The 14,132-nt window shown below is 45.3% G+C and overlaps 1 protein-coding gene across 12 annotated transcripts in view; it reads right to left on the bottom strand.

Annotated features, from left to right (window-relative positions):
- Nucleotides 1-13,868, bottom strand: part of FAT3 (FAT atypical cadherin 3) — a 399,575-nt gene extending 385,707 nt beyond the window's left edge. For 6 of the 12 annotated variants that reach the window (XM_038142926.1, XM_038142945.1, XM_038142962.1 and 3 more), the window contains exon 1: nt 13,590-13,867. The gene's annotated coding sequence lies outside the window, so the exon portion shown is untranslated. Of the gene's footprint in view, nt 1-13,589 lie in introns of all 12 variants that reach the window. The other 6 variants (XM_038143014.1, XM_038142982.1, XM_038142996.1 and 3 more) reach the window with 2 other exon arrangements.
- Nucleotides 13,869-14,132: the final 264 nt, after the last annotated feature.

Below are 14,132 nucleotides of genomic sequence, written 5' to 3'. Positions count from 1 at the left end.
GACTGACACAAGTTTGATCTTTATTTTCAACAACCAAAATAAAACATGTTTTCTGCAATTCTGACTACTCTTTGCTTTATACAACCAACCCCTGATTAAATTGCCATCTCATCCTCCATACTGCATGAGGTCTGCAAGTCGGTTTAGAGTCCTTTTCAGCTCACTGACCTACTTGCTACCAAAAAGACAGGCATTAATACAATTTCCTCTCTCTTTTAATTTCTGCTATTGCCTTCTTCCTAATTGTTGTTTCCTAAATAGAGTTCCTGTAAGTTAAGCGTGCTTACCTCTATCAAAAACTTTCACCCAGAACTTCCACAAAACACAATGCCTAAATCCCCTCATGCTCTCAACAGCAGATATCTATAGAAAGTATATTTGCAATTTCTAACCATCCTGGATCTTCAAATCAAGAGAAGCCTAGTAGTAACACAGTCTCTCTCATTTGTTTTCCTAAATATCTTTCTTTTTTATTTTCTCTCACCAATACAGTTCTCTAAAAGATGCTAGTGTGGTAGCACTACTGGAGGTCACTAAACTCACCCAAGATGATAAGTGTGGAATTTTTCTCATCCAATTCAGCCAGCTAAAATTTATGAATCTAATCTAAAATCATCAACTCCACTGCCACAGTAATCAATGTAAGCAGCATGAATCACCCACCCCGAGTTCCTGGCCAGATACATGGGAAGGAAGGAATGAAACCCACCTGGAAGTGCTTATCATTAACCATAGAGGGAGGCTGTGTTACTAAGCTGGGGTGACCTTTCATGCATGGAATTCCTTTATCTCTAGCTGTGCTGATGATAAGGAGGCCAAGAGACCTGTCTTCTTTGGCAGTGAGGGCATCAGTTCCCAGGACTCAGACAAACCGCAGCTCATGGGTTGTATTTGACTACATCAATATCTGAACCAGTTTTCTTTAGAAAAATACAACTTCAATGCTGTTCTCAATAGTCTCTTATAAGAAAGGGAAAAGCAGCAGGGAAACCTGAAGTTAAATCAACATGCACTGTGCCCTAACCAACATGAGTGACTTTTTAAGCACTGCAGTGCTAGATCAAGCTTATGTGTCTTCTTCCTCTTGGGCAGAATTGCTGAGCATAGTCTTCTGCACATCAAAAATCTGAGGACAGCTGGGTCCCAGATCTCACTCAGCCTCTAGTACTGTGAGGCCATGGAGCAAATCAGTTCACCTGCCTCTGCCTTGATTTCTTCATTTCTAAAATGGGAGCAAGTCAGGATCTTGTCCTAACTCACGAAGCCTTTTGATATGTATCAGTGAAACAAACTACAGGTTTGTGGGCTGGAGCTGTGTCTCCACAGGCCTCCATGGGATGACCAGAGAGACCATACCAGATAGCAGCAGCTCAGGGCTGCTTACCAGCATTTTCACTTGTTATCAGTCATTCCTATCAAACTGTTCCATCATCTCCCTCCTTCTAAAGGTTCATCTTACACAACACTAAATACCAAGATATAGCAGATGTTTTCTGGGAACTCATTAAAGAAAGCAACAGCTAGAACAAATCAGGATCCCTGTGCAGTCTGTACAGTACTACTACTACTGCAGGTCTGTCCATTTAATTGGAGTGTGAGGGCTTGGTACTAACCCCTTCCAAGGAGACAGCTTTGGGACTCACTGCTAAGGGTGAGACAAGCTAACATCGGTACTGAAACCTTGACCCTCAGAGATTCTGCAGACTTGTAAAATATAAGACATGCAAGACCTGAAGGTAATAGGCAATAACATTTCTCTCCAAATGAATTTGGGAAATATTCCCTAATGTGTCAGAGTTTCAGGGTTTCCACTTTTCCCTTCAGTTTCTTTTTTCAGTGGAAAAAACGTGGGCACATGGGGACAAGGATGGTAAAATGGTTTCCTTGGAGGGACTGTTGGTACCTTATCAGACCTTAATGTAGACTTATTTCTTCATACCGTAACCACTAAGTGACTATGTCAGGGTAGATTTCAAAGTCTTGGTGTCATAAAAGATCCCAAACCTTTATATGTTCACAGCACAGTCAGCAATGAAGTCTGCTCCAACTTAGGGTCCACACTCTTGGGAAGAAGAGTTACTGGTTATGTAAATGGTGGAAAACCCCACATACCCCTCATTCCTGTTTTTGTCCCAATGATCTAATTAAGAGCTAAAAAAGAATCAGTACAGGAAAGCAAGCTCGAAAAAAGGTTTTTCTTTTCAATTAACAGACTGATTGATACCTTTAAAACATACAGCCTGGTGTGTTTTTAGCTTTATTGTGTGGTTTTGTTTGGCTCATGATAAAATAACATTACTGTAAATGAAGTGTTCCTGCTGGCAATGGCAAAGACATGATGAGTTCAGTCTACAGCACTTCTGCATCTAGATCTCAACAGCCACCTGATTCCTCCAGCATCACTTGGGGTCGACCTGCTGGAATAAGCAGGTTGAAGTACCTCTATTTACAAGGGATGGCATGCAACTCTGCATTATGATTGGTTTGAAACTCCTGCTCTGTAAAACAGCAGGTGCCCAGCAAGCACTCTGCAAAGGGCTCTGCTCCCATCTCCACCCACGACATCAGCTCCAGCCTTATGCTCATTGCCCAAAGAAAGGAAGGTAAGAGCAAACCAACCAGCCACATCTCCCTCAGGAAACACACCCAGAATTAATCCAACTTTGCCATTTCCATGGAATCTCAGCCCTAGGACTTCCTAGAAGGTATATGAAAAGCAGATACACTCAAAGACTTCATTTTTCGTTTGGATAGGAAACCTGGCACTGACTTTATTAAGGCATATTTGAGCAAATGCCATGCCACAGGCAGCTCTGGCTTTAGAAGGCTGTTTTGATAGACCCAGAGCTGAGTATTACTGCAGATAAAGCTATCCTAAAAATCCAGCCCTGAGCTGTCATTTCATTACACTCAGAACTGTATAACCAAGAGAACTTTTCAATTACAAGCCAGGCTAATATTTTTGAATATTTATTTTAGTTAGCCCTGGATATTTTGGTGTGAAACTTGATCAACATGTTGATATATGCAGAGATTAAGTCATCCAGCCTCTACTGGCAAGGAAAAGAACATTCACAAGAAGTCACCATTCCTTTTGTCTGAAATCCAAAGAAACAGATTCTAATCTCAGTTTCACTCTGGTGGATGGAAAATGACTCCAAAACTGCCAAGAACTACTTAACCAAGAGGACAGCAGAAACCAGGACTTCTGCTGACCTTCAGCTACAAACACGGTTACACTGTCAGTACAATAAAGACAGCCCACGCATAAAGTGCACCCTGAAGGTGGCCAATCCCATTAGGAACAACTTTAAACATGTAAGAGCAACATTACTTAAATCCGGTAAGGACATACCACAATAACAGCCACAATCCTCAACATACACACACGCTGCACAAGAACTCCCACTCCACACAGGATAATGACCTACATAATTTCTGCTTAATGACTCCTATTAGAGCCAGTGCGTATCTCCATATAACCCCTGAAGGGCATCTGTGAGGATGGCCGTGAGCACAGCATGCTCTGTGGCCACGACAAGCTCCCTGCCCAGCCTGCCTGCTGTGCAAGCCCCAGCTGCCCAGGAGCACCAGCCACCAGCACGGGCACTTGGGTTCACCATCTCAGGAGAGGGCTTCACCTCCTGCTGCAGTTTTGGTCTTAGCAGCAACACATGAACAACCCTCGAAGCAGGGTTGACACATGCAAGTGAGTAACACTGCTCCTACAGCTCCAGCAACACATCAATCAGGAGAAAAACTACTTTTAATGTAAGAAGCTAAGCTCTCTTTTGCACTGGTACATGGAACTGCGGCTGGGCATGGGAGAAGAGCACACAGTAGATAAAAAGCAACAAAAGTGAGAAAGGCAAATTATATGCACAAAGGATCACTGCAGGATACTTCAATTTCCCTCCTTTTGCCAACACCCTCTTAATGTGGATGCGAGCCAGGCCAGTCACACTGCAGGTGAATTCTTTGCAGGGCATACACTGCAAGCTGTGATAGACTGTTACATCTGCTGGAGTCACAGAATACTAAATTCATCTTAAACTTGGGTTGAGGAGAAGTTGTGCATCACAGCAATTGGGAAGCCAAAAGGAAATCTCTCAGAAGAGTTAGTGAGAAAAGTGATGTGAACTTCAGAAAGTGCATTTCTTTAGCTCATCTGCCTATCATAGTAATGCCTTAAAGTTTCTGGGAACAGGTGGAAACACTGCTTTTATTATTACTATCACCATCATTTTTATATACAAAACAACAAACCAGTCATGTAATGGATGAAGCATTCCCAAAGTTACTAAATTTTGAAAAGTCAAATTTGATTCAATCTCAGCCAGATCCTTTGTACAACACTGTCTCTCAGAATCTACGTCCAGACAGATTTTCCACTTGCATGTGGTTAGATAATGAAAAACGAAGTCTGAAAGCCCATTTTAGGCTTGTCAATCTAAGAACACCAAACAAAGACATCAACTATGTTGTTCTAGCCACGCTGAAAATCTCAGGTATTTATGACAGCTTTAAAAAAATAAGCCAGTAAAGGCCAATATAGCTGCAGTTCCCTATCCATCTTTCTCCTTCTCCCCATTCTCCAGTCAGGTACCTAGCATAGTCCAGGACCCCAAAACTTCCATGTTCCTTTACTGAGTTGCCACCATCAGAAAACTGCATCCTCCCACTGTTTCTTTTCCCCACCCTTTACTCCTCCACATCCATTAACCCATGCCCAGACAGAGCAGTACATTCTACTCACAGAAGATAACCTTGCAATATTCTCCCTTTCACTTTTTCCTTAGTCTTTCCATACACACGTGAACACGTGAACAACTCAGCTGTGGATCAGCTGATATTTGTTAATGTTCAAGAATCATTTTAGCTGTCACTAAACCACTGCAGAGAGAAACAGCTCTTTGAAGGGTGTTTCAGAATGCAGCTTCTCAAAACAGCTGAGGAAACAGAGAGAAAGGAACAGAATTCTGCATCCTGCTGCTTTAACATAGTATGCAGGTCTTTTTCCCTACACCATGATAATCCATAGGGAATCACCACTGGTTTGTTATTCCAGCAGGACCCTTCAGGCTCTCGCTGTCAGTGTGATCTGCTGGTTTACTCCAGAGCAGAACTCAGGCATGCACTGTGCAAGCTCAGAGGAGCAGGGCCCAGGATGAGTCCAGCTACACCTCACCATATCAATTCACCCAAAGATAAACCACAGCCAAACAATTTCATCACAGATTGGCAAAGGTCAATTCTCAAAGCCCCAACAGCAGCATACACGTGCCTCACCATTTACTCCTGATCTCACAACATGGCTGCAAAAGCACACAGAAAATTTGCTTATAGTCCTAAGGATTTGAATCACCATGGTTTTTACTCATGCAGTAAACCACACCAAAGGAGCCTTGCAGGCATCTTTAAATATTCCCTGCACCAAACCTGCTGGGTAAAGAACCTCCCAAACAGATGGCCGTGCAAAGCCGAGGGATGCAAGCCAGCAGCCTGCACCGGGCAGCAAGGCAGGCTGGCAAAGTCTCATCCAATGCACCAAAGGTGATCCAAAGCTCACACATCATTTGAGAGAACTGTGTTCATGCATGGAAGGTAAACAGTAAGACTTTAAAACCAACCTGCTCCCTGAAGACTCACAAAAATCTCAGAATTATTCAGCCCCCTGGGTCCAGGCAAGTGACAGAAGTGTCAAGAGGCTTCACCATCATGATGACATTTCTTGGCAACTGGAAAGCTACGTTTGCCTTTTAAGTCTGTTCGCATCCAAGCCATAAATTAAAACTTCCAGACTTCCAGCTTGAAATAACAACAGTAACAATGACTCCTGCTGTTGTTTGACCCAGTCCTCTAGCTTCTCAGCCAGAGGGACACTTCCTTCTGGATAGGGCTTGTCTAAACCTAGACTTGTCTAGGTTTGGACTCAATATTATGAACACACTCTACCAAGGATAAAGCAGAAGCAACACTTTATTTTTTTTTTTTTTTTTACAAAGAGCAGGAACAAAGAAAAAAGCTAGTCTTCTCTAAATGAAATCAGCAGCAATTATGCTTCCTTGAAAATCCTAGCAGTGAATAGTAGTGGTGTCTCAATTTTGACTAAAAAGTATCACAACTAACCTATGGAAAAAAATGTTCATGTAAAACCTCAGCTCTGAGTTTATTGACTACCAGTGTATCCATCACTGCACTACAGCAAAAATCCATAAAGCTAGGTCATCTCAACACAAGCTGGCAACTCTACCTCACATGCAATCACACCACAAACATGCAGCCATGCAAGCAGTGACTTCACTCACCTGGACTGCAGCAAGAGATGCCATTACCTAATCACCACACAGAGGATGAATGAAAGACTTTCCAACATCAGCTTTCAAAAAAAAAAGTCAAAAAACAAATCTGAACAACCAACCTAACCAAACCCACCCCACACGTGCATATCTCAAAATTATTAATTGCTTATTTAAATATGGACACATGGATAGACAAGAAGCTCCTGGACAAACTCAAACACAAAGAGGAAGCCTCCAGAGGATGGCAGCAAGGACAGGCAGCCTGAAAGAAATACAGAGAGACTGTCTGAGCAGACAGGGAGCAGGTTAGGAAAGCCAAAGAACTAACAGAATTAATTTTGGCCAGGGATGTAAAGGGCAACAAGAAAAGAGTCCATAGGTAGAGCAGTGAACATTTTCAAGGGCATGTAGTGATAGAATAAGGGGTAATGTATTAAAACTGAAAGGGGTCAGGTTTAGATTAGATATTAGAAAGAAATTATTTACTGCAAGGGTGGTGAGGCACTGAAACAGGTTACCCAGCAAAGCTGTAGTTACTTCATCCCTGGAAGTGTTCAAGGCCATGTTGGAAAGGGCTTTGAACAACATGATCTAGTGGAACATGTCCATGCCTATGACAGGAGAGCTGGAACTACCTAATCTTTAGGGTCCCTTCCAACCCAAACCATTTTAGGATTCCATGAAATGTGAGGAGTCATCAAAAAAATTCACCCTGCAGCAGAATACAAAGGCATCCTCTTAAGACTCTGGGTGCCGTGATTTGTTTAAGCAATGTTGGACATAATCATGTTTAATATTAAGAATACACTAGTGTTACACATCTGATAGCAAAACTGGCATTTATATGTCATTATATGCACTTACCAAGAAATATAACCTGCACAATCATGTGAAGTGCTCAAATGGTTCAAAGGCAAAAATCATCTATGTTCAATGTTATTTAGGAATATTAATAAGCTCCTTTATTTTTAGATTTAAACCATTAACAGCTGTTCTGAAGAGGGCTCACTTTTAACCTCTGACAACATTCAAATGTCTGTAATTTTTATCAGATTGTTTGGATTTTGATAGAGCTAAAGTCCTGAAGCTACAATTAAACTTGCAGCTACCTTCTCTCACTAGGCTTCCTGCAACAGCTGGAAGACTCTTTGAAGTCTGCAAAGACATGGAAGAAAAGTTATTTATGGCTTGCACAGTGCAAGCAGAAACAAGTTGTGTTTCTGGTGCATTTCCAGTGCTGGTGACAGACTATTTCTCACCAGCACTACCGGAAGCCTTCAAAAAGATTTCCCTCTACCCAGATGCTCTACAGGACCAAGCTAAGAAGCTGGAAATGCTGCAGAGTAGAATTTCAAGAGCTCTGAGTGGTCCAAAAGCAATTCCTGCTAGAGTCAGCATTAAATCCCACCACCAGCTCCACTGAAGACAGAAGTGGCCTAACTCAGCCTGTTGATGGCTACCTGCCTAGAAAGCTCAGAACATCTCAGGATGGCCTCCTAAACTCATTTAAAAATTTAGTTGTTTTTTTTTTTAAATCAGGGATGCATTTTTAAAAAAGGGGAGAAGTCAGCTTAGCTAGTAGAAAAGGAAGGAGGATTTCAGTCCAGAGAAGCCACCCCACATATTGCCACAACTCTCAGAGCAGCTCCACATGCAAGGCACAGAGCTGTGGACTCTGCAGGAGGAGAGGGAAAGCACTACTGAAGCCCTGCAGCAGGGGCTGCACTGTGTTGGCACATGTGTAATGACCAAGCCAACACGCACTGATGTCAAAGGAAGTTATCATCACGCACTGGAAGCTATACAATTAGTAGTGCCATCATCTAGAAGAAAGAAATAAAATATTGTTTTCTCCCAGGCAAAGCCACTGGTGTTTTTCATTTGGGTTAAATTGCTTTAAGTGCCTGCAGGGTCCATGCCTTTGATTTACTGTCCATGCCTTTGATTTGTACAGGCATAGACATATTTAGGTATAATTATTATGGTAACCAGGCTCATACACCAAGAACAGCAGCAAAATCAACAACAGCTCGATAAGATGATGGAGGATTTTCCAACACAAAACCCTACATCTCTCTACATCCCTGCAACCCTACTCAAGGTCTGCTCTCGACTCTTTGAAGAAAAAAAACGAGCGAAATCAGGAAGTTTTCATATCAGTGGAAACATGGCTACTAATCCCATGCAACCCCAATTTCACCCAAAAACCCCTATATTTTGAAGTTTTTGTAGAGAATCATAGAATCATTTGAGTCGGAAAATACCTCTAAGATCATCCAGTCCAACCACTAACCCAGCACCACCAAGTTCACCACTAAACCATGTCCCTAAGTCTACATATACACATCCTTTAAATCCCTCCAAAAATGGTGACACTTCCCTTGGCAGCCTCTTCCAATGACTGACAGCCCTTTCAATGAGCCAATTCTTCCTAATATCCAATCTAAATATCCCCTGACATAAATTGACACCATTTCCTCTTGTCCTATGGCTTCCTACATTGTAGAAAAGATAGACCTCCACTAATTACACACTCCCTTCAAGCAGTCATAAGAGTGATCAGGTCCCACCAAGCCTCCTTTTCTCCAGGCTGAACACCCCCAGCTCCCCTCAGCAGCTCCTCTTAGGACTTGTGCTCCAGACCCTTCCCCAGTTCCACTGCCCTTCTCTGGACACACTCCAGCCCCTCAATGTCTTTGTGGTAGTGAGGGACCCAGAACAGAACACAGGATTTGAGGTGTGGCCTCACCAGTGCTGAGTACAGGGGGACAATCACTGTCCCAGTCCTGCTGGCCACACCATTGCTGATCCAGGCCAGGGTGCCACTGGCCTTCTTGGTCACCTGGGCACTGTGCTGGCTCAAGTTGAGCCACTGCTGACCAGCACCCCACACCCTTTTCCACTGGGAAGCTTTCAAGCCACTCTTCCCCCAGCCTGTAGCACTGCACGAGAAGTTAAGAAAAACAAGCAAGCTAAGAACAGCATCTCTCTCACACTGCATCACTTAATGCATATTCTAGTCCAGCACACAGCAAGTCCTGTCTCCAGCTCAGCCTTCAAGTTCAAGCACTGAAGAGAATACATTACTTAGGGCTTAGAACCAGAGCAAAGATACAATGATGGTTATCATCAACTCTTTGATTTGCGATTATGTAAAAAAAAATAAATAAAAAAAAATCAAACTGAAAACCCAGAAGCTGGAAGTCTGGAAGTCCATGCAGATCCCAGAGCAGAGGTTTGAACGACCGCCCAGCAGGGTTTGCTCAGATCCCTCTTCACAGCACTGCCATCTTTTGCATCCTGACAGTACTAACAGTGCCCAAAACTTACCTGCATTAATACACACATCCAGATGTTAACCACTCATATGACTTCAGGGTCTAACACAATGACTTTTTATACTGGGACAAAATTAGGTCTGTGCACTTACATAAAGTAAATAAGAATTAGTACCGTTTTGTTTATTGCTAGATGCATAAATCCTCATAGCAAACAAGCTAGGAGACATTAACAAGGTATAATTTATAAATGCTCAACATATTCTCCTTATTAAAGTCTGTTAATGTAAGGATGCACATGCAAGAATGCACATGCAAGACAGGCTACTCAGCTTCACATTAGTTAATAGTTTCATTTCTTTCATCATCATATAGGAGCAAAATACCTAAAAGTCTGGCATAAATGCAAGGTAGAAGAATGCACTGTAAAAGAAAACTGTCTACACTGGAACTGCAGACACCACAGTGTTTCCACTAGAAAAAAAAAAAAAATCAGACAGATTCAAATACCTCAATCCCAGTCAACGTTTTTGGTATATATTAAGAAACCCTCTTCTGCTGAATATAATAAACTGAAGCAACACATTCTTGCTATGACTATCATTTTTATTACATGGCCATGACCTGGACTAGCTTTCAATCGGCACTGATTAAATGCATATTCTGATATTCTGTACCAAATACACTTCAAGTTGTGGGAAAAATGTGGCAAACACTTCCCATTTGTCACTGTCATGTAACACGAAAATTTATCTAGATGCTGGATATATGAAGTGTCTCTTAGAATAACTCACTAGATCACATACATACAGAAAACTCAGTGTGCACAGGCTAAGTAGGGTTGAATTAATGAATGTACTGTTGCTTCACATATTGAATGTCTGTCACTAAACCGATAATTTGCAAATGCAGAAGCAGGGACTGGGAGATGCACTGGCTGCAGGCATTGACAGATCCCTCCTCTGCAGTTTCAAGAAGCTAATTGTGCTCAGTTCAGAGTTCTTGATCCATGTTCCTGGGAATGACTCAGGACACAAGCAGCAAGACAGTCAGCATGTGTCCACATTTGGGGTTTTGTTTCCACTTCTATCTGCCCTGATTTCCTTCCCAAGAATGTTGTGCTTGTGAAAGGCACAGCATGACATCCTAAGAGACTTCTGTCTTCTCTGCCTCACAGACTCAGTCTGGGTGGCAACCAAAAAGCAAAAGCTTCCCTAGAGAACTCACCAGGATTACCAACAAGAAGGGAGAACTACTTCTGGGTTGAAGCTTTGGCCCATTGTCATCTATGGCAAAACTCCCACTGAAGTCAGCACAGCCAGTATTTCACCTCTGTCGCAGCAATTTTGAGTCCATGCCCATTCTGCCTTGGAACTTCCAGCCAGCACAATAAGGGTCTTAACAGTGCCAAGAGCTTTTGTATTATGTACTGCAGGCAGAAGTCATGAAACCTTTCACATAAGCAAGCAAATACTCATCAAACAGGTAGGAGATTTAAGATACTGTTGAACTGTAAGGGATTCAGACCTGTATGCAGAAGCATGATGTTTCACACTGGCACATCATTCTAAAACAAACCTTATCCTAACCAACTTTCTGTCCTTCACAAAAACCTGCCTGTAAATACAAGCTGTATGACTGCGGTTGGCATGTGTTTAAAGACATTTTAGAACTCAGCACAGAAATATATCTGTAGTGGAACAGCACCTACAAACTGCTCCTAACAAGCAATGGCTAAACACCCTAACCGCCTCCTAATTGTTCATTTCATTGTATTTGACAGAATCCATCAACCAGAGTACATCAGGTCACAGTAGTGCAACACGGCAGGAGCCACGACAACATAACCTGCTGGAACAGAAGTCCCTTGTGTGAGAAACAGAGCAAGCCAGCAATTTAGGGAAACTGGGGGGGGCTATACCCCATCCCTGTCCACCACACAGGATAACAACACAGTAACATAACACACAGGTCAGGAACCATCCTACACACTGTTGGCATGCGGGTATGGAGCGCAGTCATTACAATGCCAACAGATGCTTTGTTAAGAATCAAGCTTAAAAATAAACAGGAAAAAAAGTAAATAAAACTACGGTTTACTGCATCAAGACAAGTACTGCCAACCTGCTGATTTTCTACAACACTAGCACCACCAAAGGATCAGACAGAGGGATATCTATAGTTTGCAGTCCTGCAGTACATTGTCTCCTATCTGGCTCTCTCAACAAGACTCTAGTGTTTTTCAGAACACAACGATCACACCTGTAAGCTCTTTCTCAGTAACACTCTGCAACAGCAAGTTAGATCCAAGGGAACACTCCTCCTCTCCTTGCACCTACCACCAAGTCCTCTCCAAGCAACAAAAGGAAATTTTTGTTAACTTGAAGGAGCAGCCCTCTGAAGGTCAGCAGGAAGAGGCAGACAAGTACTAGCCAGGCATTCTGCCTTGTTCTGCTTTGCTTTCCCAGCTAATGCTTATGTCCTCCCACAGCTGCTCCAGAACCAGGAATGAATCCTCAGTGAAAGCAGAGCACCCAGGCAGCAAGTAGAATGGTGCAGCAACTCTCCTCTACATTCCTCATAGTTCATCCTCTCCTGATTTTTAATTCCTTTGCTGAAGACTCAAACCAAATTTCATAAAGCATTTGCCAAAGGAGAGATACATTATAACACCTGTGCCTGTGGAGAGGACTTCTTCTTTCTTTTTTGGACAGAAGTTGGTTAAGAACACACAAACCCTGATCAAAAGATACACCTCTCTAAGCTATCTGACAGCACTGCAAAGGGAAAGCGAACGGGTATGAACAGAAGCATTCATTTCCTCGAATCCCTTTCTTTTAACCAAACTCGATGCTTTAGTGCCTCTGCCAGGATGCCAGTGCTGACTTCCCTTTATGTCCCATGTATTTGTATTTATTTTAATTGAATCTGGGACTAAGGACACTCGGCAACGCTTAATCCTCTCGGCAACAAAGCAAGGGCACTAAGCCACCATAAAAAATAGAAATTAAAAAAAAAATTGGAAAGGTAAAAGACACCCACTGATGCATTCCTTGGGGCACTGCGGCTCTCTTTTCCTCCTGCAAATAATCCAGCGGGATTCAAAAAGTGGGTAGGAGAGGCTGGATGACTTCCTTTAATAGCAGAAGTTAGAGCTGGGAGCACCACGTTTAACCCATCGCCAGCCGGAGCAGGCTCCCTTCCCAGGGGTGCACACCCCAGCCCTTGCACACACACACACACACACACACACACGGACACACACACGCGGTCCGAGTGTCGGGACATGGAAGGGGGTGGGAACCCGCAGCGAGCAGCCCCAGCAAAGCCCGGCAGGGACGAGGGGACACGGCTGCTGCCCCCGCTGTCCCGGACAGAGCGCTCCCCGGCTCCGGAGCCTGCGAACGGGGAGGGCAAGGCGAGCCCTCCCTCCTAAAAACATTGAGGGAAAAAAATAGATGGACAGACAGACAGACAGACAGATAGAACAAGCAGTTCCTCCGGTAACACCCGGCTCTCCCCAACCCAAGCAGCTGCAGCCGGTCCCCAGGCTCAGCCAAGAGCAACTGCAGCTGAAGAGCAGCGACAGACACGCACACCCCCTCGCCCTAGCTGCCACAAGTTTAAAAGAAAAAAAAAAAAACAACAAAAAACTACAAAATCAAAGCACTTAAAAGGCGGCGGGAAATTCTTAAAACACGAAAAGCCAGCTCTTGCCTGCTTGCGAGCTAAACCCCGGTGCGAAGCGGGAAGCGCAGCCGGGGCAGCCGCCCACTGCTGCACCTTGCGGGCAGAGCGGGAGCAGGAGCGGCCGCTGACAGGGAGCGGCGCGGGGATGGGAGCGGGACACGGGCACAGCGCAAGGACGCTGCCGGAGTCCCCGCGGCAGAAGTTTCCCCGAGTCGCGGCCGCAGCCCCCCGAGCGCCCGCGCACCGCCGAGTTTGCCCGGCAGAAAGTTTCTCCGCCATCGCCTCCGCGCCCCTTCCCGAGCCCCAGGCGGGTACGCACCGGCCGGCTCAGCTCCGGGCGCTGCCCCGCGGTCTCCCGCGCTGGGTCTCCATGCCGCCTTCGGCGCCGCCGGGCTGTGGCGAGAGTCAGGGAATGAGAAGAGTGGGGCGCTCCCCGCCCGGCGCCGCGCCGAGCTCAGCGCAGCCCAGCGCAGCCTGCCGGGAGCGCGGCCCGCGCCCGCCTCCCGCCCGCGGGGAGGGACCGCGCCGCCGCCGCCCGCCCCGGCCCCAGCCCCGGCCCCGCCCGCCGCGGGGCTCCCACCGTGGACCCGGCCCACGGGAGGTCGAGGAGGCGCTCGTGGAATGCCCGCCCTCCAGGGGACTCGCCCAAGGTCATTCGCTCCGGGCAGGGCGCTGCGCCGCGCCGTGCCGTGCCGTGCCGTGCCGTGCCGTGCCGTGCCGTGCCGTGTCCCCCGCTGCCCTCGGGGGTCCCCGCTCCTCTCCTGCCGCCGGGCGGGCGGGCAGTGGCTGCGCTCACCGGCCGCCGCCGGCCCTGTCCGGCGCCGCTTCACATGCACCCCGAGCCCTGCCGGGAGCCGCGCTG

The sequence above is a fragment of the Motacilla alba genome, chromosome 1 (assembly GCF_015832195.1).
Source record: "Motacilla alba alba isolate MOTALB_02 chromosome 1, Motacilla_alba_V1.0_pri, whole genome shotgun sequence".
NCBI classification, from domain to species: domain Eukaryota; kingdom Metazoa; phylum Chordata; class Aves; order Passeriformes; family Motacillidae; genus Motacilla; species Motacilla alba.
Note: the sequence above shows the minus strand (reverse complement) of the source record. Positions and strands in the feature narration are given on the sequence as shown.